Raw genomic sequence first — 26,273 nt, 5'->3', positions numbered from 1 at the left:
GGCCATTCAGGAAAAGGATAATGAGCAAAGATTGAACAGGCAGTAGCTACGCTGGCAGCTGGGAGGGAAGACGCAGACCACCACTTCCCTGTAGAAGAGGAGTCGCTGCTTCCCTGTGCCCACCGTGCACCCTCCGGGAGCCCTGCAGGTCTCGCCCCCACTGTGCCCAGCTCTGGCAGGAGGCACTGAGCCCGCTCACCCCCATCACTAGAAAGCGTATGTGCCACAGCATACAAAATCCTTCCTGTCTTCTCTTCCAAACCCATCTTGCCCCCTCTCAACTGGGACCCCCTCATAAAAGTAAGAAGAGACAGGCCTTTCCTGGCATTTCCTTTTTCTGAAAAGGCTGTAAAATTTTCCAAGCGTAGCCAGAGCCAGAGCAAAGTTTGTCAGGAGCTCAGCTCGTTAGGCGGCTGCTCAAGGAGCCCCGCGGGAGGCGCAGGCTGCATAATTCAAAACAGCTTGGACCCTGGAAAAGAAAATAGAAACCAGGCTGTGAGAGCGAGGGGGGCAGCTCCAGCTCCAGCATAACCCCTGCTCTGGGAGCGCCCCATCCGCGGGGCTCGAGAGGAGCCCCGGCCCCAGCAGAAGTGCTGCGGCCAGCCCAAGAGGAGCTGGCACCAGGCGGAGGAAATTCCAAGCCTGTTGCTTCTGGCAGCCGCGCCGGGCCCTGGCTAGGACCTCGGCAACCTGGAAACCGGCTACTCAGCAATTTTCTTGCCATCCAGAGGGCTTGTTCTGAACCACAGTTTCACTTCCCCCTCCCTGCGTCGCAGCCCAAGAGGCAGGGAACACCAGAGGCAACAAAGTGTTTGCTCAAAAGCTGTTGTGACCAAGGCCCCCCCAGACTGCTCCGCTCCGGGATGGCAGTCTGGAGATGCTGCCGTTCCCCCCATTGCATCTGGGGGCGGGGAGAGCAGAGGAAACTTGCTTGGACCAGCCCTAGGTCTCCCCGGTTCCTTTTGCTCCTTGCCAGAGAAAAGTTCAAACAAGGCTGCACAGAGGCAGGACACAGGCAGCTTTTCAGCCCAGCCTAACTGCCGCGCTTGAGGCTCGCCTGTGGCCGGACCCGCTCCGTTCAGGCCCTGTCTGGCCCAATCCTCCGCTGCAGACCGATGCTGGAACGAATCCTGCCGAGGAAGTGGTGAAAGCTCCAGTGCTGCAGGGGTTTCCAGAGCCTCGGCCAGCTTGCTGTCGGGAAGAGTCACCCAGAGATGGGGCCCTTGCTCTCAGTTACTGCCCTTCGGAGCTCCCCATATGCAGCTCCTTGCTGCCCTGAGCGTGGAGACCTACAGCGTGGCTGCTCAGGACCCTTGCAACCGCCTTTTTATAAGCCAGCATCCTCCAGCGATTGCAGCCTCATGCTGTGCCTTTGCCAAGAAGCCATGAGCCCAGCACTGCGTAACAACAGAACGAAGCAACAGTCATTGCACCCACTGCTGAAACCCCTTCCCATCTAAAGGGGAGCACAACTGTTCACTGAAACACAGCTGTTCAGCAGGATCTTTCTCCAAAGAGGGTATTAAGAATGTATTTTCTATTAGGAGGACTGCAATGCTCCACAGAGTCTCTGCCTGCAGGACCAGGCAAGCAATGCACACCTGATCAGACAGTTACCAAGGCCTGGGTGGCAAGTGAAGAGAGACTGTCCACAAAGCCAACTGCAGGAGGGGACACGTCGCAAGCAGAGAGAAACAGCTTCCTTTAACTTACACCCTTAAGAGAAACCTGGCTATGGCCCTCCAAACAAGGGTACAGCATTCTGGGAGAGCAGCATTTCTCTGCAGAACACACATCGGACAAGGACCACGGTGCTCTTTGGAGAACCAGACGCTCAACTCCCTAGCCAAGGACACGGTTTGCGACTTCTGCTGTAGCCACACCAGCCGTAGCTTTCTAACTTACAGTTTTCTCAGCTGGACAAATCCTGGAGATGAGACACTCGGGGACTGGAAAGCTCACAGACACACCGAGCATTGCAGACACTTCACGAGAGAAGCTCCTGACCTCCAGTTTCTCAGCAGGCTGGAAAAGCCCCCTTATGCCTGGACTCAAACAGGAGGCTGAGACCCAGAGAGGCAGCTGAGTAGGAGCAGAGCGATGAGTGGGAATTGGGAATCCTGACTTCTGTCCCTAGCTCTGCCCCATATTCCCTTCCTGTCTTTGGTTAAGTCATTTCCTTTCACTTTTCCTCCCAGTCTCTATCTTGGAGGTGAAAAAACCCAAGCCCTTACTTCTGCAGAGCGCTCGAAAACCTCCTCTGGCCTGTGACAGTGCAGAACACCACTACCGCCAAAGGCTGCAAGACACCCAGCCTGCAGAAGCCATGCTGCTCACGCAGACCCCAGCAGAGCCTGGCATTTCCTGTGCTTACATTTTGAGAAGCACAGTCTGTAAACAGTCAGTACTGCAGAGCACCTTCTACACAAACCATATCCTGGCCCGTTCCTCTCCTCGGCCACTGCAGTAAGCAGCCGAGCAAAGAAAAGGAAAGCTGCTCAGCTGAGCTGTGACAGAAGGAGCAGCACAACTGCACGCAGCATTGCTCTGGACAGCCCGCCTGCAAGGTGGTGGCCCTCAAATCAGTAGCAGCAAGGATGGGGATGGGGAAGATACAGCAATAGGAGAGGCAGGGTTAACAGGGGAAAAAAAACAAACCCCAAAAATAAAAGAAGAGGGGGTGCCTCCATAAGAGGCAGGATGGAGCAGAGGTGCCTGAGGAGCGCAGCCCTCCTGCTCCCTAGCAGATCTGTCCTGTGGCCTCCCACATACTTCAGGGAAAGGGAAGACCAGTGGGCATAGGCAGGAACAAGGAGCACTCTGTGGTTTTGCTTGGTATTTCAGGCCATCTCTCACACAGGAGGAGCTCTGCTTCGCTTTCCAAGTCTCGCCCTCTCTGGCACGGATCACAAACCTGGCTTCTGGCCCAGGACTTGGCTCCAGCAGAGCTCCTCACCAAACAGGGTGACGCCCCACCTCTGGGCACAGCGCACAGCCCAGTCTTAAAGCCATCTTGAGGCTATTACCCCAGCATCAGGAGAGGCTCCCCATCATCCCCTAGCTGGGATTCAAGGCATCTTGAGTCACAGCTGAATAAAACCAAACCCCAAACCTAGCAGCTCCTACTCTTGGTGAAAGTAAAAACCCAGTGACAAAGTGCCGTTTCCTCTAGCAGCTCCGGCCGAAGCTGGCAGACCATCTGCCCGCATCGGGGAAGCGCAGTCTCCCAAAGACACCCAGGCACAGCTAGCATGTTCCTCTGCCTGCAGCTGCCCAGAAAGACACAGCAGGACAAGATGCCAGGTGAAGGCCCTGCCCTCCCATCACTGGCAGGGCGGCGGGCTGGAAACCACAGCCTGATGCACCCGCCTGGCAATCCAGCAAGGACACTGGGATACAGGGAAACCACTCGTGCCCAGACACCAGCAGCCACCAAAGAACCAGCTGTGCCCAGCCTGGACATGCACCCAGTGACAGCAGAACAGGTTCCCACTTGGCTCTTCAGGGTGCCACAGACCATTATCCTCACGCCATTTTCTCCAGCAGAGGGTCGCAGCCGGCATCAAGGTAAGCCTGCCTGTTGGGGAGCTGCCTGTCTCCAACGGCCCATCCCACTTGGGAGAGGGGCGGCAGGAACGCAAGGTGGGAAGGGAGGTCTGGGCCCAAGCAAGCAGCACTCAGAGCCGGTCAGGACGCCCAACGGCAGCATGCCCATTTCCAAGGCTTGGTGCAGGCTTCAGATAGCCAAGCCGAGGCATCCCGTGCTCCTCTCCTGCCGCACCAGGGACCAGGCTGCCCAGGGCACCGACAAGCACAGCTCTGCTCGCCAAGAACGCGGAGAGCGCACAGTGCTCCTGGCAAGCCGCCCCTCCGTAATGTGGCTCTCCCTTAAATCAAAAGCAGGTGCCAGTGACACTAACTGCTTCTTCCACGCTGGCTCCTGCTGAGTACAGCCCTGTGGCGACTGCAAACGCCACCGTGAATTGGTCCCCATTAGAACAAAATCCATCATCCTCTCCACCTTTGACTTTCAAAGAAAATCAGGTAGGGAGAAAACAAAACCAGCTCTCCATTCCCAGGAAGGGCCTGGTGCCAAGCAGATGACCTGGAACAGGCACCAAGGAAGGAGGAAGGGTGCCTCTCATCCACTCCACATGGTTTGGCTGGTGCTGCCTCCCGGGGATAGGCTGAGGGGCAAAATACAGCAACAGAAACCATCCCTGCCAACCTCTGGTAACAGTTCCTGGGTACCTTCCACTCGGGGCTGCCGGGGGTGGTGCTCGCAGAAGGGAAGCCAAACCAGAGGAGCAAAGACTGACCTGCCGGGAAGCAGCACGCAACTTTGAAACAGGAGTCAGGAAGAACTGAGGAATATCGTTTCGGCCATCCTCACCCATCACGCCGCACAGAGCTGCTGGAAACGCACAACTGAGAAGCAAAGCAGCTGCCGTGCTTCCTAGGCCCCTTGCTCCTAGATGGGTGTATTTTTGCACAGCTTCAGTGCTACAAGAAACCTCGTAGGGTAGTTTTAATCTCACGGAGATCAATGACACAAAGTCAGTATCCAAAGCTCCCGCAATCCCTGGAAACATGGAGCCACACGCGAGATCACCAGAAGACACATTTGCCAGTCAACATCTTCCGCGGAGGAAAAGAGAGCTGAGTGACGCTGAGTCCTGACCTGCATTAGATTTTGATTTGCCAGAAGAGCCATGCTGGCAATCCTCCTAGCAGTTCGCTGATGCAGCTTAAATAACACTGACAAAATATTGCTGCATCCATACGTCGTATCGCTACGACATCTCTATCCTTCATTATATCCTATATCCACACATCTACGTACCATGTTTCCTGTTAAAAATGCCAACAAAAGTAGTCACAAATGCAGCACAACTCTCCTATGCTCCCCCTCGTCTAGGGCACTGGCACAACGCTGGGCCTTTGCCAAGAGAACAACAGCACAAGGAAAATGACATTTGCGGGGCAAGCTCAGGGCTTCTGCTCAGCTAAGGCTATGGGGGACGGCCAGCATCCCTGGGAGGAGGCAGCAACAGCAGCTCAGGGGCAGGTTCACAGGGGGAACAGCCTCCGATGCATTTTCAGACAGGAACAGCAAACTTGTGCTTTTCCACAGGGGCCTTACTCCCCCAGAAGAGGCCTGCTTGGGAGATCCAGTCAGTCAGGGTATTTAAAACTGGATGGAGCCCTAAGGAATTAAGAGCTGGAAGCCAGCCTGTGCCATCCCCAGGAAATGGCTAGACCCAAGCAGATTAAAACCCACCGTAGCAGCTGCAGTACACAACTAGTGCCAGCAAGAGCACATCTGGACCTCGGGGGGACACAGGCACATCCTCGAGTGCTCCAATGGCTAAAAACTTTCACTCTTAGCAGCAGCCGATCACCTGAGACGGCACAAAGCAGCAAAGGCTGCCCTGACGTCAATGCTGAACCGGACACTGTACCGACAAGAGATGGGTCATGGAAAACAATCCCAGGACCCATCTTTTGCTCAGGACTCTGCAACCAGCTGAAGATGACTGGAGTAAGCCGCGAAGAGTAACGCCTCTACAGCAGTAAGAAACAGCCACCAGTTGGGACACAGCTGGTGCTCCCTGCAGAGGGAACCAAGAGCCTCCTCTCTAGCTACCGCTCCCTTCCGCACCCCTCCACACAGTGAGCGCTGCTGAGAGGGAGAACGCTCACAACATTTCAGCAGGGAAGAACCACAGCGGTGAGAAGGAAAATGAAAGTTTTTTCCCCCCCCAAAACAGAAAGCAGGGAGGACGTGATGCCAGCTGGGTCGACGACTCGACAGAAAAGTCAAAGGCTGAGTTGAGCTTGGACCTTAGGGACCCCAAGCCAGCACAAGCAAGGTCCACAGCTCTACGGGCTTGAGTTAGCCTGGAGCTGGAGTGCAACTCCAGCACATCCTCAGCAGCTGCCCCGGAGCAGCGCAGCCCAGCGAGCTCAGTACTTCCAGCTTTGTGATGGCCCAGTCACTTCACGCAGCGGTCTGTCCCCTCTGTCACACAGTGGCCAGAGGGCCACCTTCCAACAGCGACCCGGTGAGATGCAAAAGGCAGAGGAGGGCTTTAAAGCACAAAACACAACTATTTTATTTTCTTCAGCTGAACAGCAACCGGGGTTTCAAGTTTCTGAGTAAGCGTTCCTGTAGCTGCTGACTTTTTTTTTTTTTTTTTTTTTTCCCCCAGCAGGGGTGTCTGGAAAGAGGAAAGGGACTTTCAGGGCAGGGAGACGTAGTAACACCTACAACGTTGCACCGCAGAAAATACCAACCACCACGAAATGGATTTTCTAGGTAATGAAGATACAGGTCAGGGTGGCGGGGAGGCACCAATCCCACCATCTGCCCAGCTAAAATGGCAAAACACATGCTACAAAACAGACAAAAAGGTAGTGTTTAGGGTGTGAATGCTCTGGAAAAAGTCCCCCCCTACAATGGAGTAGAGCATTGCTGTAGAGACAGCACACCAATATGCTCATCTTTCTACCAAGGAGAGAGAGAATCAGGCAACAATGTCGACCTGGTGATTTTTGCACTAGTACCGGCCTTGGGCATGTATTATATACCCACGTGCGGCAGCAGCCAGCGTTAACGCAGGCACCGGCGTCAAAGGAGGTCTTGCTTCAGCACTGACACAGACTCGCCATGCGACCTTGGGCAAATCACTTCCTCCGTGACTCACTTTTCTTATCCCTCCTGCCACTAAAGTAGCAAAACAAGGCACGCATACATCCCTTTGCGGAGAGACCTGGCGACTGACGGATGGAGGGAGCTGCACGTCGTTACTGCATGCCCGGCATGAAACAGCGTTTGGGCAGGGCAACGAGCGGTAGCCACGTTCGCAGCACAGATCCCGCAGGTCGAGAGCGCGCAGCTAAGTCTCCCGTAGCACCACTCTGCGGGGACGCACCGCAGCCGAAGGTGCGTGGCGGTCCTCCATGCCACGCTGTCGGCAGCCCTTTGCCTCGCGCAGCCAGGACGCAACCGTATGACACCGCAGCCCGACGCCCTGTCAAACAGTGCTGCCCCCAAGGCGCGCAGACGCCGCACACAACGCCACAACAGCCTGCCCTGTCATGTAGCATTACTTATGTGTTCAGATATGCATCCTTCTCACATTTCTACTCCGGCAAGTGGTTGCTAGCAGAGCAGGGCTAGGACAAGTTCACCACCTGCTAAAGACACGTCCCTAATGCAAGGCAGGGAAGGTTTTGTTACATCGGTTCCTTTCTGCGCGCAAGGAAAGCACGTACGTATGGTGTTTCCCCCCTTTTTCCTCCAAGCCGACCACATGCTCGGTTTACCTCAAGAGGGAACGTAGGACGCCGCAAAGAGAGGGGAGAGGTCTCCCCTGACACTTAGGATGGGCTCCAACAGGAGCGTTTATTTAAACCCCACGTGAAACGCGGCAAGTCCAGATCCAGGAATCCCAGTTCCAATTCTCCCGGGGGCTTTAACAGCACCGACAAGGTCTTGCAAAATCCAGAGCAGCCCGGGTAAAACCGGGCGCAACGCAACTAAGTTCTCTGCATCTAGAGCGGAGCCCCCACTCGACGCTCCTTGGTCCTCGAGGAATCGCCGGTGGCCACGGCGATGGGTGACAAGGACCCAGGGAGAGCAGTCCCCGAAACGCAAGAGCAAAGTGGCAAGTGCCAGGGGGAGCAGGGACGATGGCCAAGACCTGCCCGAGGAGAGCGGGAGCGTTGCCAGCGCATCCCCAGCCAGCGCCCGCGGCCGGCCAGTCCCGCCGGCCCGGCCAGACCCCGCCAACAGCGGGCTGCGGCACCAGGCGCGGGGAGCGCCGGGCCGGCCGAGCCGGGGCCAGCGCCGTCTCCCCGCCAAGTTCTCGCCCTCCTCCCGCTCCCCCCCGGTCCCCACCGACCACGCCGCCCCCTGGGAGTTGTAGTACGGCGGCTCACCGCTCCCCAGGGCGGGCTCGGGCCGCAGCTCCCGGCGGCCCCCCGCGCACCGGGATGCGCCCGGATGACAGCCCCGCGGCGGGCCCGGCCACCGCCGGCTGCGCGGGGCCGGGGGAGGCGGGGTGGGGGGGAAGCGGGGGTTGCGGCGCAGAGCCCCGGCCCCCCGGGGCGAAACAATGGGGCGGCGGCCGCCCGCGCCGGCGGGGCACTCACCTCGGCGGCGGCGGCGCGGCTCAGGGCAGGCCGGGCGAGCCCGCCGGGGCGGCGCGGCGCGGCTCCGCGGGCTGCTGAGGGCCGGCCGGCGGCGGGGGGCCGGCGGCGCGGGCCGCGCTCATGGCTCGGCCGCCCGCCGCGGGGCGCGGGGCCGGGGCCGGCGGCGCCGGTGGAGCCCCCCGCCCCGCCGCGCCGCTCCTTCCGCCGGCGCCGCCGGCGGCTCCAGCCCGCGCCCGCCGGTGGAGTTGGGCGTCCGGCCGCGGCGGGCCCCGGCTGCCCGCCCGGCCCCGGGCCGCGGGCGGCTTCCCCGCGCTGCGGCGGGCGGCCGGGCGCGGGCGGCGGGCTGCGGTGCCGGCGGGCGCGGCGGCCCGGGCGCGGGCGGGGACGCCGTGGCGAGGGGCGAGGCGCTGCGTGCCGAGTGCTCCTTTCTCCGCCGGAGCCTGAATAATCATTTGGAGAAACAGGATCATTCACTTTCCTCCGAGCGCGGAGCCAGGCGCTGCCCTGTCAAAATAAAAGCCCCGCGCGCTGATTAACCGCTTCCTCGTCGCGGGCGCTCCGGCGGCCGCCCAGCGGCCTGCCGGGGACCAGCACCGCGCCGGGACGCGGCGCCCGGCACCGGGTCTGGGGTCGCCTGCGGCCTCCGGTGGGGCCGGGAGGGGGAAGCGAGGCACCGTCTCCCCGCGAGCGGCCGTCCGGGTGCAGGAGACGTCGCGCACGGCGGGGCCTGGCATCGCCGGTACACAGCGGTGCCGGACCTTCCCACAACAGCAGCGGCCCCTCTCCTACCCAGGGCCTGCTCCGCCCTGCTTTTACCACCCCAAACATCAGCCTGCAAGCCTCCGATCCCGGCCGTGCTGATGGCCTGTGGGTCCCGCACCAGCACCCCGCGGCATGGGGGAGATCCACCCCACCTGAGTCCCGCTCTGGGGCCTAGGCAGTGATGCCCGAGGGCCAGCCCCAGCACCCGGGACTGTCAGTCCTGACGCTACTGTCTTTACCGGCAAGTTTTCCACGTGTTAACCACCCTCTTCCCCTGAGCGACAGCCTTCATCGACAGCTACCCTGGGGTGGGGGTGACAGGAGTGAGGAGAGGCAGGTGAGACCCAAGGAGCAGAGGGACACGGGAGGCGAGGTGGCTGGGGATAGCCGGCTGCAGGCTCGGGTGGAAGCGGTGTCCATCTCAAACACACCATTTGCTTTGGCCGGGCGGCAGGAGCGCAGCCCCCCGCCGACCTCGGGAGCTGCGGCCCAACTGGGGGCGGCTGCTGCTGCTGCTACAGGCCCACAGGATGCAGCTGAGAGAGGACACAGCTGGCTCGGCGGCTGCCTGTGCTCTTGGCCTGCTCCCTCCCCCCTCGCAGGCAGAAGGGAGCCGCACAAGTGCACACGCACATCAGGCCATTAAGCCAGTCCACCCGCTTCTGGATGATGCCAGCAGCATCCTAACCAGGATGTGTCACCTTCCTGCCTGCAGCGCACTCACTGCTCGGGGGTGGGCTGGGGAGAGAGGGCTGGAGGCAGGGACCGCTTGGCAGCATCTCCGAGCGTTGCAGCGCTAAAGGGGATCCAGGGACAAGCAATCCATCTCGGCCGACGGGAAGCAGCAGCAGCAGCCCCGCAGCAAAACGGCACCACCACCTTGCCCTCCTGCTCTGCCCGCGCGCATGGCCGCAGCCGCCACCGGAGCCGGGCCCCCGGTTCCCCGCCCTCCCCCGGCTCGGAAGCAGAGGCAGGAGAAGAGGCGGCAGGAACGGGGCGGGGGGGGGTGGGGGTGTGTATACCGCCCCCCCCCCGCCCGCCAAACCCGGGGCGCCGCGGCGGGAGCGCGGGCAGGGCGTGCGGCAGCGCCCCCTGCCGAGGCGCGGGGCGGGCTCCCGGCGGGGCGGGGTGGGTCAGGGCAGCGCGCGCGCCTCGCCCCGCCCCGCGCCGGCAGGCGGGGGCGGGCAGCTGAGCTCCCCCTGCAGGGTCAGCACCGCTGCCCGCCCCCGTTCCCCAGCGGCAGGGCCAAGCGAAGAGCAGCGACGGCCGCCAAGAGAGGCCGGAGGGTAGGCCGGAGGGTAGGCCGGAGGGTGGGCCGGAGGGTGGGCCGGAGGGTGGGCGGGCGGGCAGAAGCGCGCTGGCCGCTCTACAACCCAAACCGAAAGGATGGGACGTAGGCCGTTGAGGGTGCCTCTTTGCCCCTGGCCCCGGGGTGGCTTCGCCCATCTGCAGAAGCACCCTGGGAAAAGCAGCTGAGGCTGGAGCAGACAGAAGGGACCACCGTGCATATGCCCTGGGTTTTCCCCTCGGGGGACTGCAGGCCACGCAGGTGGCAGTCATTGGGGGCCGCTTTGCAAAAAGCAGCATCGAGCATCATTTGCTCGTACCAGCCACCCGACCGTACCCTGATGAACACCTCCCAGGGACCAGGGAGCAGCGAGGCCGTACATCTCCCTGCCTCTCTGGTGAGCTCCCAAGCGCCTCATTGGCAAGCAGTGACGTATTTTCACTCTTTCATCCTTCCCAGTAGCAGCACTGGGCTCGTGTCCCTGCAGGCTGCACGCACAGGCGCAGTGGGTTAAAGACAGTGCCCGACCACCGCTGTCTGGCACAACAGCTTGGTGCCAAGGGGCTGACCTGCAGCTCTTTCCCTCCAGCCACGTCTGGTGCGGAGGGGATGTGCGGAGGCACCTGTCCTCCAGGCCCTCCGGCTGCCTCTCCCTCCCGCTCCTTCCCTGTGGCCTCCCAGGCTTTCTACATCACAGCCCCTCGCATCTCTCCCAGCCTGTGCACATGAAAGTGGCAGAGCGAGACTGGGAAAGGTCAGTGGGAAGACCAGCCGCTGCCGGCTCAGTGCTGAGCCTCTGTCTTTAATTAACATCTGCCGGGCTAGCTGCCCTCCCTACACTTGACTCCGACTCCCAGTCTCCCCTTCCCTCCTCCATCATTACACCCACGCTAGGAGAGACAGGGAGGGGAGGAGATGGGGAAGCAGAGTCCTTGGAGCTCCTCAAAGCCTCCCTCTGCCAACACCATCACAGCAGCAGCTCATCCCAGGAGCTGCCTGGTACATCAGCATGTTAGCGAGCCCCGGGCTGAGATACCCGGAACTGGCTGTTACCTGCCCCTCCCTTGCACGGGGCTTTCCTGCCTTTGGGCTGCAAAACATACACCCGGGAAATCAAGTGTCACCCTTCCAAACTAGTCAAGGACCAAGACAGAGCCATCTGTGACCATGACTCCGGCCTTCCCTGGGAAGAATTGGGACCAGCAACCCAGAACCTCCTGACATGTTCTACCTCTGTGGGAGGCAGAGGATACTGGGCTACAGGGTCAGAAGGATCGGCCTCATCCGGTCATGTTTTTGCTGATGAGGATGTCGGGAGTACGCAGAAGCTGGGTCCCAAGCCTCCTCCAAGGCTCTGGGACTTGTTCATTCCCATTGCCTCTCCACAACACCAGCCCCAAGCTCAGACCTTCGCAAGACCCCTGTGGGCGAGGCCCTCATTACACTTATGAATATGATTAATTAGGTCCAATTAACTATACTGGAATTAATGATGTGACTCACAGTTAGCTGGAGCTGCCTCTCTGCAAAGCACTTCCCCAGTGGCTCACTCCAGTCCCAGACCAACCCCCAGCAGAGGCCCCAGAGACGGAAGAGCACAGATGAATTGGGATGAAGGAAACGAGTCTGGGGCTGCAAAATGCCTGTTTTAGGAGCAGCCCTCTGCTATGCCGATCCACGTAGGTACAGAGCAGGGAGCCGGGGGCAGCTCCAGCGTTAAATCCACAGACCTGGCACACAGGCTCATCCCGTGTTCCCCCAGAAAGGCAAAGGTCCAGCGAGGAGGTGGAAGAGGCTTCGTTACTGCCGCGGAGGTAGACTCTGGCCTAAAAACGTCTTTTCATCTCTCCCTGTGCAGGACCCTGGGTCTTGCCCATCCCTAAACAGACTCCTGGCCACAGTGCCCTCTTCTCCCCTCAGACACTGGCACGGATCCTACCCCACAGCCTCACAAGTCCCTGCTGCACCTCCATCTCCCGCGGGCTGCATCGCAAGGTCTCAATCCCACTTCGGTTTTGATGGCACCACAAAGCCGTTGCTCAGGGAAAGGGGGAAAAAAGCCAGCCCAGGAGAGGCCCCAGGTTTGCACCCAGCCCTGCAGCCAGCCAGGGAAGAATGGGCTCCCTCATTTCATGCACATTGGGAGCTTGAGCCAGACAGCCACCAGCAGCAGGCAGCTGCAAGGAGCCTGTGCTACCTCTGCAGCTGCCTAGGCAGCCAGACTGACCTGGACAGAATCAGGGGTGCCCAGCCTGGCTTCTCTGCTCCTTTCAAATGGGATCCCAGCCCGCTTCCTTTGCACTAACTTATTAACCATCACATCTCCAGCAGGCCAAGGCCATTCACCCATGGCAGCCAGAAGAAACTGGGAAGCGCAAAGACAACACGTGAAGCAATGCAGCCAGCCAGCCACAATCTCCTGCTCAGCATCCTCATGCCAGAGCTGGGCCCTGGCCCCCCTCCATACGCTGGGATTTTCCTATGCTGCAGTCCTAAAGGCAAAAGACAGCCTGCGCTGGAGTACCAGAGGAGAATTTAATCAAGCTGAGCTGTCCTCTTCCCAAATGGAAATAGGCTGCTGCAGCCACAGCACGGCTGACACACCATCGTCTAGCAAAGACAAACTCCTGACACGGTTCCAGGATCACAAAGACACCGAGGCTTCGGATCCTGGGTGCCTTGTTATTCCTGCAACGTCAGATACACTCATAACACCTATATGGGTGCGAGCACCACATAGCTCTTCAAGCCTTCTTCCCCTTCTTGTGACTCCCACATGCTCTGAACGCCAGCCTCGTCCTCCCACCGCCTCAGGTGCTTGGTGCAGCCCAGGGGAAGTCATCCCGGGTCTGCCGCCACATGGTGCACAAAGTCCTGATGCCGCTGGGATACTGACACAGGAGATGAGCTTAACTCCTACCACAGCAGCCCGGCCTCAGGTGGCCTCTGCTACATGCTCTAGCTGTATTTGGGCTGCTCCTTGCATGGGGTCCTGCAGCGCCATTTGCTTGGCTGTCCCCAGTCTCGGGACACCGCCGCTTGGCCCCTGGCGAGCAGCAAACCAAGAAAAGGCTGAGGTTTGCTGGTGCAGGAGCTAGGAGGGAGCTTCTGCCACCTGGTCGAGGCAGGAGAGCCAGAGCCGGTCAGGCAGGCTGCGGGGCTGGGCAGCTGCCAGCAGGGCAGGCCACCCAGCCTGCTGCCAGCAGCGCCCGCGGGACGCAAAGGGTTAAAGCATTTAGCGAGGCCACCAGCGTGATAAATGCAGCCATCGGCAAAGCCGGCGCCTCCCACTGCCACCCAGGGCTCGGGCTGGCTGGGGAGCAGGAAGGTGGCTGGCAGCGGGGCGGGTGGGGAGAGGAGGGGGGGGACTCTTATCCTGATACGGCGCCTTCCTCCCAAGTGCGGGTTTGGAAAAACTGAGCAGGCAGGGCTGGCTCTGGAATCGCAGCGTCTCGGTGACACAAAGCCAGCAGCTCCCTCGCCGAAAGGACGGGCGGGCAGGCGGGCGGGCTCGGCCCAGCGCCCCGGGCCGCAGGGGGCGAGCCTGGCAGGAGGCGGGCAGGAGGGAGCCGGGGGTCCGGGCAGGAACGCGGCGCTCCCCCCGCAGCAGCCAGGTTTCCCTTCCCTGTGGCATTCCTGGCCGGCCGGGCCAGGCAGAAGCGGGCCCTGCGGGGGATTTCGGGTCTGAGCAAAACAGGCGGGCGGCTCTCGGCTGCTGCCATCGCATTCCTCAGCTTCCCCCTCCGCGCCGAGGCCACGCTCCGCTCCACCAGCCTGCCCGCTGACTGCCCCGCTCTGGTCCACGCCTGCCAAAGCGGACCCCCGGAGCAGCCTCGGCACATATGGTGCATGCCGTGCACACGTGTGCAGGCAAACGCACGTCGCGGACGGGCAAATCTTCACGTGTGTATGCCAGTGACGGGTGTCGAGACGGTGCTGGGGCAGACACGGTTTCTGCAGGCGTGCAGGAGCATGTGCAACCACAAACAGCAGGAAGGGAGCACAGCACACGGGTGCCAGCTCCGCTGCAGACAGAGCACCGACGAGTCTGCAGTGCATCATACTGGGGGATAACGAGACAGTCAAGGAAGGTGCAGGAACAGCTTTTGCTGTCCCTGCTACTACAGCCTTAAAGTAAGGCAGAACTAGGAACAGAGTAATCCCTCCCTTTGATTTATTTACTCGGTGCCTTCATCTCCAGAGGGCTCCTGGAAGCTTGGTCACTGCAGACACTCAAGCCCTGTGTCAGCAAGATCAGGAGAGTTTTCAGGGAGGTCACAAGCCTGACACAAATTCAATTTTATTCAATGTCTCTATTAGTATTTGGGGTCACTCGAAATCACCGCTCTGTAAATGGGGTCATAACAGGAAAAGTTAGCGAGCTGCTGCCTTGCGCCATCTGCCAGCACAACAAGGACTTGTGTTGCTGCTAACCTGGACTAGCGCTTGCTACCCCCGTTCCCACACACAGAGTCACCATTCCCGAGAGACTCATGCACACTTTGGTGTGTGCAACGCCTCAAGCACACAAATCTCTAGCTGGGTGAAACGCCTCTCCCCCAGCATCTCAGGGGCAGACCTGTTTTGCAAAGAAGCAGGGCACATACCCTGGCACGCAGGGCTGACGCAGCCAGACTCACCTGCATCAACACCCAGCTGCCTGGCTAGACCCATCTGTCCCATGTGCTCCAGGGAGGGCAACCGCCTGAGTAAAGCCACAGGCTTTACTTGTGCATTCAGGCTCTGCTCCCATTTCTGCTCCCTGGGTTTTCACCCAGCCCTTGCTCACCCGCACCCCAATCTCCCAAAACACGCGTGCATTTATGCAGGTCTGATGGTACTTTCCTGCCGGAGGTGCCAAGCACCTCAGCCGACTGCCAGGGGGATGCTACAGAATTCGGGATGAGGAAAAGGTCCTCCTTGCCGGCACCACCCCACCCCTGCCCAACTACTTGTCGCTTGCACTGCAGTTTCCTCTCGTGCTCCAGATTTCTCCACCTCCCTTCACGCTGTCCCAACAGCGTGCCCCGTGCATCCACCACGGACACGGAGCCACTACCAAACCCCAGCCTGCCTTCTCCACAGCGCCCAGCAAGGCAAGCGCGGTGCTGGAGGCCGGCTGCCTCTCCCCGGGTGTCAGCGTTGCTAAACGCTCATGCTACTGCCTGCCGCGGGCAGACGGCTACAGCGGAACGCACGCAGAGGGCCCGTTTCTCCAGCCTTGGGAGTGCTCAAGCATCCCCCCGCTGCCTGGCCAGAGGGGCGAGGAGGACACAGGAGTGGACAGAGGAAGGCGTGTGTGTCCCCCAGCGAAGGGGGCTGCTCTGTACGCACAAGCCGGCCTCACGCCACCTCCGACCCGCGGCCCGGGACACGCTGGCGTGCACAGGAGGCTGCGGGCATCTCCTGCCCGCAGCTGGCGCGGGGCTGCCCGGGCGCAGCTCCTCGGGCGGGGCCCGCCGGCTCCGGCGGAGAGAACCGGGCAGCGGGCCCCGGCCCGGCCCGGGGTGGCGGAGGGGGGGACGGCCGCGGCGGAAGGCAGCGGGCTCCATCCCCGGTGCTGGCAGCGCAGTCCGGGCCGGCTGCCCGCACAGGCCGGACGGGCGGGGCGGGGAGGGGCGGGGCGCCCACCGGCAGCGCGCGGGGCCGGCGTCGGGGCCCGGCGGCGCCACCTGGCGGGCGCGGGCGGCGCAGCGGCTGTGCCACCGCTCCCGGGAGCCGCCGCCGCGGGCAGCAGCCCGGGGGGAGCCGGCGGGCAGAGCAGAGCAGAGCAGACGGGGGGAGCAGGGCATGGCGGAGACGGCCCGGCCCGGCCCCTCCCGGGGCACCCAGGGGCTCCCGCCGTGGCGGCGCAGGCGTCCCACTCTCCTCCTCCAGCCAGGGAGAGCGGGGCTGCGCCAACGGCGGCCAGATTCTCCCTCTGTATGCCCCACGCCGAGATGCAGCACCAGAGCTGGGACAAGAAACACTAGAAAACACGTTGCCTTGTTGTATTTACCCTGTTTTTGCTCTCAGACGATGCAAAGGAGATGCAGCTATCTCCAGGGCGATGCACGGCAGAATAGCAGCATGTGCGCACAGCAGAAGGGGATGTTTTAATTAAGAGGAAAAGAAGAAACTGTGGCTCCAGCGAAAGATGCCAAACGGAGCTTTAACATCCAGGCACAGAAGCGAGGAAATGGATTTCCGCAGCAGGCAATACATCCTCGCCCCTGCGCTAGAATACGAAGAGCTAAACAAACCCTCCGTCCCCGCCAGCAGCAGCGGCTTACAGCTGGCACCTGAACCATTAAATCACGCCTTCCTGCACAGACAGCCCTTCCCGAATATCTGTGTAACAGGTACCTTAACGCACTTCACAACTGCCCTATTTATATGGCATAGACGCTGAGAGCCAAGCATCAAAATCCTCTCCCACAGGTGGAAGGCAATGCAAGGGGTTGCAGGAATGTTGCAGGTCTGGCAGCAAAGGCTGGCACAGCCCGAGCACCAAATGCAGAGGTTGGCCTGGCCATGGCTAATGAGGTCAGCCAGGTGCCGAGGTGCTTGGCCAGGACAAAAACAGAGGCAGGAACTGGGTTTAGATGGGCAGAGATGGAGCGAGGCTGCCAAAGCCCTGTTGGCTCTCCAGCAGCGTGACTAGACAGGGTGAGGAAGAGCGGAGGCCAGAGTGGTAAGGCTGAAGCAACCTAGCTGCTAGCCCCACTACATATGGGGCTGAGTAACAGAAGGAGAACCCTCCTAAGAAGGGGCTTGGGGAACATGTCTGCCACTGCCCCTTCCTCCTTCAAATGCAACCTCTCAGAAAACACCAAGGCACAGTTACTTAATCAACAAAGAAGCCGACAAATGACAATTAATTAAGACGTAGTATCGCAATTGTTTGCGACTTTCTGTGCGCACTCTTAACCTACCAGGCCAAAGCACAATTTTCTTGGACAAAGCAAAAGGCAGCAAGAAGGTGATAGTGCAAGAGCCTGGAGCAGCGTCTCCCCCCTTACTGTCTCTCAACCATAGAGCAGTCACAACACCAGCTTGGTCTTTGCAGAAACAGGCAGGAAAATCCCGTAGCTATAACAAAGAACACAGTATGTACCACCCTGGTGCTGGCTTCCCAGGCCACCAGAGACAACAGTGGACTCAAAGCAGGAGAGACCCTTGGGGTGAGCGAGCAGGCTCGTGGACAGTAGGTGTCCAGGACTCCCTTTCATAGCTGCGGGACACAGAAAAGACCAAGCTAAAGACCACATAAGCAGAATTACTTCATCCCTCACGGTCTTGCCATATTTCCCCAATTCCTCCCTCCAGCTGCTGCCTTCATTCCAGTTATCAGAAGCCTTGCAAGCTTCCCCGTCCTCTGACAGCCACAGCTCCCTGTCCAAGCTGGAAAAGGGGAATGACACAAGGGGAAAGGGAGAAAGGAGTTTTTCCAGAAGCCAATGAAACGCAACTGTGAACACAGTTCCCATGGTAACAGCAGGATCCAGGGGAAGAAAAGGGAATGCAAATCGGATTATCAAGGGGATGAACAGGCAGGGACTAATGAACCAGTTGCATCCGCCGGCCAAGCCAGGCCGCTCAAACACCACCTGCACTGCGTGCCCGAGTACCTGATGCCCTCCTCACCTTAATGCCTGCCCAGAGAGCTCCCTTTGCAGCAGTTCGCTCTGCTCCAGAGTCACGCAGCAAGGCAAGGTCCCCGCAGCACAACAGGGCTCATGGAGGTCACTGAGGGAGTCCTACCGCCACCACTCCCAGCCCAGCAACTTTCCCGAGTGGAGCAGTCTCCCTATAATTGATGCAATATATTACTTTCACTGTCTGACATCTTAACCGTAAACGAGGAGGAGGCTCAAAAATGCCCTGAACATAAAAAAATCAAAGAGAAGTAACTCACGAGACCCAAGATTTATGCTCCTCCACCCACAGGGGAAACAGGGTACTCCTCCGTGACATTCTAGCAAGGACTTGCGCTTTGTGGAGTGCTTACAGTGAAATCAAGGCGGCTTTCAATAAAGCCAGGAGAAGCACAGCACCTTGCATCAGATGGATTTAGACCAGCACATCCAAGAGCAGTAGAGCCTGTTCCAGCAGAGTTCCCAGGCTTGGTAACAATTTTCCCAGCCTGAGAAAGGACTACAGCACCTCAGCTGCTCTCTAGATCCAGCTGTCCCTGCACTGCTCATGCTGTTCACTGCACGCTTTCTCTGCCGGTGCTTCCCAGCCTGGAAAGGGTTAAGTCTCAAAAGCACCTCCTGGGGTTTTGCTACTTCTTTTCTGCTCTGGTTTATTTCCTCAAAGGCAGAGATCAGCTGCCTGGATCTGGCTTGACCTCACAGCAGAGCCCACAGCCACCCCCTCTGCAGCACAGATTGCCTGTGTGCCGGGGGGGGGGGGAGCGGGCACGGGAGGGACGCATAGATTTGCCGTGCTGGAGCCCTTTTGGAGATGGGCATGAATATTTCATGACAGGGAGACGATGCTTCATCGGCATCATGCAGATGTGCATTTGCGCTGTGCTGTCGGGGACACAAAAGGACAGAGCCCAGGTCAGCAGCGCTCTCCAGCTCCCAGGGAGCCCACCGAGAAGAGAAGCCTCCCAAGGGTAAAGGAGCCTCCTCTACCCATGTTTGCTCTGCAGGGCCAGCAGTATGAGGAGCCACAGGTGGTGCCAGCAGCTCCCACACAAACCTGCCATCCTCTGCCTGGCAGCAATATCCCGGCAGAGAAAGCTGCATGTTGGCCTGATCTAGGGAGGGGCAGAGGGACAGCCCTGTCAGTCCCCAGCACATCCCCAGTACCATAGTGCCCTGCCAGAAGGCTGCACCAGCCCCAAAATACAAGATGTAACCAGATGGTCATTCCTAACTGGAGCCCAGGTTTCAAGAAAGGCACGCTATCCAATTGGAACCAGAAAAGACATCTCTAGGGGGGCTGGACTGCATTTGGCACAACCTGTATAGACACCCTTTGATTCAGGCACTCGTTACAGCCTCTCCCATTCAAAAGCAGAGTGAGGTTTGAGATGCCTGTTTGGACTCTTTGCAATATGTAGAGTGGCTCCTGCCTAAGAGTCTCTGAAAGTCTGGCACAGAAGGAGCACTTGTGTCTCCAGAGCACGTGTACAGGGCAGAAAGAAAATGGACCGAACAGCATGAGGCAGGACTGCATAGAGCAGGGCTAAGCTCATCTCTGAAACTCTCAAGCATGATCTAGCAGCAAAATTATCAGGGGTCTAGTACCAAAGTGTATTCCTATTGGCAATCCTGTGTGGAAGAAACGACTGGCTGCCCTGGTTCAAGTCTCCCAAAATCCAGCCATGCAGCAGCAATGCCAACAGGAGGAAGGAGCGAGATTTCGGCAAGGGGAGCCTGTGGAGGACCACATCTCCGGAAGTTAATTGAGACAAAGCTGCTACACTTTTCTTGGATGCGAATTCGAGTGGGAGGTGTTTGTTACTGCCAATACATTTTTTCCTCATACACAGTTCTTCCACATGAGGTTGAACCGTTAAGCGTTGACAGTGCATCTGTTAAAATTGGCTCTAGAAACCAAATGTTCTTGAAAATAAAGAGAGAAACATGCTGTGCTCGCCCTTCATCTTCCCAGCCATCCAGCTCCCAGCACCAAGGAGAAAAGCCATGTGGAGCAGCCCATGTGCACACGGGTGGCCCAAGAGTGGCCATGTTTCAAGTACCCCTCTGCATGAAAGGTGCAGCAGGCTGAGGAACAAGAAGATCCCCAAGGATGGCAAGACTCGGCAAAAGGGCAGCACAACAACGTCAGGCTTGTTGCTACTGATAATATAAGGCTTCAAGGAAAGGACCCGCAGAAGATCTGGGAGAAGGGGTCTTCCCAATATTTCAAATTCCTCTCCCGCTTTCTGTTTTCTTTTTACAACTGCATTTCTGTCCTACCTCCCATGGCAGCTACCTTAGGCTTAGAGCAAACAGTGAGCCTGCTTCTTCAGAAAGATCCTGCACCCAGCAGATAGCACTGGGATCACCACTGACTACAAGCACTGGAAGAGGACATCCCTGCAAAGAGAGGAAGATGATCTTCCTCCAAGGTCATGAAATCTTTTCTTCAGATGAAGAAGAAGAAAAAAAAAAAAATAGAAAGGCCAATGCAGCCTCCTCACTTGACTCCTTTTAATTAGTAACCATCTGGTTTTAAGAAGAGCTGTCAACCAATGTAGAGCATTTGGCAGGCTTCCTCAGCTGCTGCTCTCCCAACTTCAGTTCTTCTTGGAAACACTTTAAGCCCTGAGATGCCAAAAGGAAATGAAAAGAAAAGCGAGAAAGAGCATGCGAGAGTGAAGCAGAAGAGCAAGGATGCAGTATAAACTAGCAGACAGAGTGAGACATTCCCCAGTTCCACTTGCAGGTTGGGGAGCAAACTGCAAACGCTGCTGGCCATCTGATAGCCGGGAAACCTCCCGCCCACCCAGCTAGCCATGCGGGAGGAACTGCAATACCTCAAGCACCATATTTCAAACAAGCCGTTACAAATCCCTTGACATTTTCCGGAAGTTGGGCTGCTCAGTTCGGCGTCCTGGCCAAATTCCAACTTCGGAAGTGACTTTCCATCTTCGTAAATTCCCTCCCTCACTTCAATTTCTTTTTTGTCCCAACCACTGTGCGACGGCACTGTGTGCCTGCAGTTACGTGTGCTGCACCAGCAGTGTTCATCCACCAGGATAGACATGGACACTCTTACAAACAAAACGCATCCTGCTCCATGGATGAGAGCTGTGATGCTCTTCCTTGAGTGCTGCCCTGGTTCTGCCTGTTGCCACACTCTGCTCAAATAGAGGGGTGCCGTTCTCCACTGAGTAAACCTACAGGTGCAAAGGGAGCTTTTCACCTATCTTGTGGATGGAGCGAGGAGGCAGGCAAACTGTTCTGTTCTGCAAAGCTCCCAGGCTGCCTCGCTCTCCAAGCCACAAACGCTCAAGTCCGCAGGCACGCTCTGCCAGCACAAGCCCTTTTGCTCTTTTCAGGGAAGCAGCCGCACTGGTAGCAAAGCTGGGCGGCAGGAGCTGGGCTGCAGCATTTTTGTGAGCCCTGCCTGCCTCATTAACATTCAGCACATGGCTCAAGCAGCTTTTAGATCACTCCTTCCTGACTCTGGGACCTCGTGTGTGAGTCAGAGGGTGGCACATTTGCTTCCCCTGATCCCTGCGAGCCCCCAACACATGGCAAACTACATTTTGAACAGTTCCCTTAATTTCGGTGTGCAGACAACCTTCTTCTCACTTTTGCAAAGAAGCAGAGTCATCCTCTACTCCCCCAAACAGCACCACATGCGCACAGACCACCACCCTCTTTTCTCACAGACCCATTCAGATGTTGCAGTACCCTCTTGTAAGCAGGTACATCAGACTCCCCTACACTCACACCCGCTCCACTCATTTCCACCCTGGTTCCCATATGGTGCTTCAGCTGCCCATGAAGCACATGTAGAAGCCAGCTCCTTTTCCCTTCTTCAGACCCATGGTAATGGGGTACAGGCACAGCTGAAGGAGCGGAGGATCCCTATGTTAAATACGTTAATGCCTCACTATGAACAGGGCAGATATCGTTTCCCAATGCACTTCTGCAGTTCTGTCTTACACAGAAAGAGTCCGAGATCCAAACCTACGAGATCCTCCCATTATGCCTGCCCTGACGTTCACCAGCCTGTCAAAGCAGCAGAGCTGTAATCTTGTTGACTCCTGACCCACGAGAAAAAAGCAAGCACTAAATTCCTTATTAGAGCATCCGAAACCACCAGAGACCTGCACCTGATTAGCATTCTCGCACATTTCCAGAGGGGCAGATGAGCAGGTTTCAGCTGCCCTGATCTGCATGCAGCTACGAGATATTCTCACTTTCCGTCTCAGGAGCTGCACGAGACTTGGGCTCAGCTGGGATGCCCACCGTCGACGGGGCAGTGGGAGCTCAGGAACTTTCTCACATCCACTTCTAAGAGGATGAGTGTGCTGGTCTAACACTCTTGGGACTGAAAATCCCCATGCAGGGAACAGGGACGTGCCCAGGCAGGCCAGAGAGAAACACATGTGGGTCATCCAGCCTGGACCATCTCCCTGTGAGCCTCGACAGGGCCAATTTACACCAAAGGGCTGAAAGCGAAAGGCTGTGGACGCCGTTCCTCTTTTCAGTTTCCCAACCTCGGCTGGAGAGAACAAAGTTTTTCCTTTACACTGTTTGCCTCGCTCCAAGCCACAGGAACCTCTGCGCAATACTTCCATCTTCCATGCTTCTCCTCCAAAGCCTTTCTTCCTTGTCTATTAGCATTATGCAAAGCGCCCAACTGCCAATGCCAATGAGACTTCAGGCAGAAATCCATCTATTTCTCCCCTCCAGCTCTTAATTAACATGTGGGCTTTAATTACATTTCCCATATTCACGACAAAATATGTCTCTCTCTTCCACCTGTCCTCCCCAAAACCATTACAAGAGCCCTAATAATAATAATCAGCAGCAGCAGCAGTCTACCCTGAGAGCAAGACGGGGGGCACCTGCTCCATCTTCCCAAGTTACCCCACCCCACCTAGCCCCCCCGATCACTCGGAGAGCTGCAGGCCCTGGTCCCGTGCCAATGGAGAGGGGTGGAAGCACTGCTAACAGGTTGGCACAACATATTGCCAGGGCTGGATAGTGCCTGCAGGCTTTGGCTGCAGTGAAAGACATTACAGTTCAAGGGTGGACACAGAAACAACGGCAATTTGGAGAGGTATTAGGGATTCTCTTGTTTTCAAAGGTAAGGATGGGCCACCCTCCTGCTGAAGAAGCTCTGTCTTCACTATTTATACAATCACTGCCGGGCAGCTTTGCAGTAACACTCAGCTGGTTCACAGACCTATACAGTAAAAAAAAAAAAAAAAAAAGGGGGGGGGGGACGACTTTCTAACCAACCTCCCCATTCTCAGTGATCCAGCAGCTAGAAAAGTCATCACCTTAGTACATCACAAAGCATCCATTTCCCGGGAGAAAGTGAAAACTGAGAAATTCTTCCCTATCCAGCCAGATGGGAGCAGGCAAGAAGCTGATACAATTCACCCAAGCATGGACCTCGGTGCAGTCAGGTTTTCATAAAGCTCAGGCATTTGTCTGAAGGTAACTCAAACTGCTACCATTCTCCTCCGAACTCCGGGAACCTCACCCAGATGCAGTCTATCACAGTGGGGAGACCAAGTCCTGCGCAACATCAACCTTGGATTTGCAAACTCAAAATCAGAATCAGCTCTCAGACAGACTACTTCATCTGAATGTTCAAAATTCACCAGTCAGCTGGTGGCTTTGTCCACTTAGAGAGGCCTGGGAAATGAGATTTTCCTTAGTTGCTACTTTATGCCTCAGACTTTCAGTGCTCCTCGAAGACAACCTCTAGCCCTCCCAGCAGCAAACGGTAAGGCAATACTGAACTGAATATCAAGCTATGCAATGTTTGTTTTAGTTTGCAGACAGACCGAAGACAGCAAGCTGCCCACCTCTTCCATTGCCGAGTTCTGGAAAATTAGCAATACTTCACAGAACAGACATGGCATCAGGCTCTTGGGACAGAGACAATAACATAAGTGCAGCATTGAGGTGATGGTAACACAAAGGAGACATACGGAGGACTAAAAGTACGTCCCGGACAGAGTCTGCAAGGCAAGGACTGCGTGATCCAAACATACAGCTAAATGCACCCTGCATAACTTGGACAGAAAGAAGAGCTCCCAGCAGAGCTCCACGCGCACATGCCATGAGCACAGACGGGGTCTCTGCTGCTCGCAGAAACCCGTATCCCTCCTCATAGTCCAATGATGCAAGAAAACCAAGTAATTGCCCGAGAAAGAGAGTGTCGTTAAGTGTGGCAGAAGGGAGATGATGTCCCTTTAAATGTGACTAAAGTGTTGTCAATGGATCTGCCATGGTAGAGGAGTTAATCCCCCCCCAGCCCCTCTCAGCCACTGTGATGGGATAATTAGATGCGAGGGCTCAGCACAGATGATGCTCCAGTTGCTTAGCAACTAATGGTTTCCATGGAAATGGCAAAGCACAGCCTTCAGAGCAGTAAGTGAGCAGTGCAGCAGGGCAGGGAAAGATGCCTTAAACTCCTGCACTGATCCTCTCCTCCAGAATCACTCGGAGGCCTTGAGGTATTACGGGAATGAGAAGGGGGTGCCTTAAAGACACAACATCCCTGTTCCAAGCGGCAGTAACAAGAAAAGGGGGGTTTTTTTTTGGTTTTTTTTTTTAAGACTAAACTTTCAGTGACATGGTCCTCCTGAACTCAGTGACTCTCCACTAGCAGGACGAGTGAGGCTGAATCACACAGAGTGGTCTCACGCAAAGGCTCATGCCCCGATACACGGGTCAGTCTGCTATAAGCAGCTCAATGTGATTCCAGCATCAGTTCTCATACCCAGGGGCTGAGGGGTGAACACACACACGTAGTTAGATTTTCAGCACTGTCCCATAAGAAGCCATGTACAGGCATCCAGCCTGGCCATGAACCAGCAGGCAAGAGGAGGTTTCCTCTCAATTCTGCAGCTCCGCAACACATACAAGAGTGACACCGGCTATAAAACATGACGAGTCTCGCCAGCATAACAGAGATCAGATTTATTAACCTTAGCCCTAATCTGTCATCTGGTACTTCCTTCAACACAACCAATTGCTACTGCTTTATTACCGTGCTCCCTGCACCGAGTCAGCATCCCACTGTTTCTGAGCATTGCAGCCATGACCTGCATCACTTTTCACTAAATACTGCACGTGCTGGCCGTGCAGCTGCACTGCTGCAAGCCACAATCTTGTCATCTCGCGAGCTGAGTGGAGACAAGCTCTGTTTGTATTTAGACAAGAGAGCTCTGGGACACTTAGGTGAGGTTGTTGGTTCAGTACTAGGTGGTCTTCACCCCCTTCACATGACACGGGGATGGCCTGCATCACTGCCTGCTTGCAAACGACAGCCTTACGTGTTAAAGCTCTGCAAACATCTCAAGGCCTCAAGCCCAGGAGGAGGCCTGGAAACTCACATCACAAAGACAAGCCCTGCTCTCCTACACTCCCCTCCATCCAGCCCCGCACTTGTGACAAGAAGCGTCCCTTGCAGAGACAGTGAGCAGACTGTGCCTTGGGCACTGGCTGCAGCACACGCACTCACTGGTTTTCCCCTTCCCACCTGGGAGGAGACTGGCAGCACATGCTCTGCTCTCTTCTTGGCAGAAAGCACGCAAAATGGACAATAGGGCAGACTCCTCCCTTGGGCAGCAGCTGAGCCGGGAGGTGGCACCTACTGCAGGCGAGGGGCAGCCAGGCTGGGCTTTGGGACCCCAGCGTGTGTTGGTCAAAGCCACCAACTCTGAGACGCTGTATGGCTCCTTCCTCCCCTTGCTGCATGCATTAGCTCGCCCTCCCTGCAAAGCTGGGGGGGATTCCAGCTGCAACACCCAGGAGGGATGAAGCATCCCATCGGCCAGCCTGCACTGACGGCTAATTTAACCGCAAGCAAGGTCTCCTCCCTGGAGCCCTGTCCTGATCCACCCAGCGCTTCAGGAAGGTACAGGAGCAGAGTTGCCAAAAAAGTTGCAGAGCGTTTCAGACTCTGTCCCCTATGGCTTTCAAAGGGGGAAATCAAAGGGAAGCGCTGCGCTTTGTTCTGTGGGGGAGCGGCAGGAAAGGTGAGCGGCGGTGAGCCCGGCAGAACCAGTCGCTTCAATCGTCCGCCAGCTCACCTTTGAAGTGGTTTTAAAAATCAGGGAGGAGGGGCAGAGACCCGAGTTCAGCTCTTTTACTGCAACTTCACAGAATTTGAGGACATGGGGGGTAAGAGGCTGCCTTTCCCCCACCAGAAAAATAGTGTATCTGTTCAGAGAGAATAGAATACGGCTAATAAAAAAGGCTGTGATGCTCATCAAGTACGTCTGTTGTGTTCTCACGTCCTGAGGAGGCTATGAACAGCTACAATGGCAGCAGCGTCTACCCACAGTACCGATGGAGACAACCAGTCATCCACAGGATTAACCAGGCACTCTGACACAGCCCCCGGTCCAGTGCTGACAGAGCAACCA

The 26,273-nt window shown here is 57.4% G+C and overlaps 1 protein-coding gene across 3 annotated transcripts in view; it reads right to left on the bottom strand.

Annotated features, from left to right (window-relative positions):
• The window catches only part of BCL9L (BCL9 like), a 70,965-nt gene that overhangs the window by 42,779 nt on the left and 1,913 nt on the right, over positions 1-26,273 (bottom strand). Inside the window, exon 1 of one of the 3 annotated variants that reach the window (XM_052783828.1) lies at positions 8,158-8,248. The exons of the other annotated variants lie outside the window; for them this stretch is intronic. The gene's annotated coding sequence lies outside the window, so the exon portion shown is untranslated. Of the gene's footprint in view, positions 1-8,157; positions 8,249-26,273 lie in introns of those variants that run through there. 3 annotated transcript variants of the gene reach the window in all.

The sequence above is a fragment of the Harpia harpyja genome, chromosome 4 (genome assembly GCF_026419915.1).
Source record: "Harpia harpyja isolate bHarHar1 chromosome 4, bHarHar1 primary haplotype, whole genome shotgun sequence".
Classification (NCBI taxonomy): Eukaryota; Metazoa; Chordata; class Aves; order Accipitriformes; family Accipitridae; genus Harpia; species Harpia harpyja.
The sequence above is the reverse complement of the archived record's forward strand: the minus strand, read 5'-3'. Positions and strand labels throughout refer to the sequence as shown.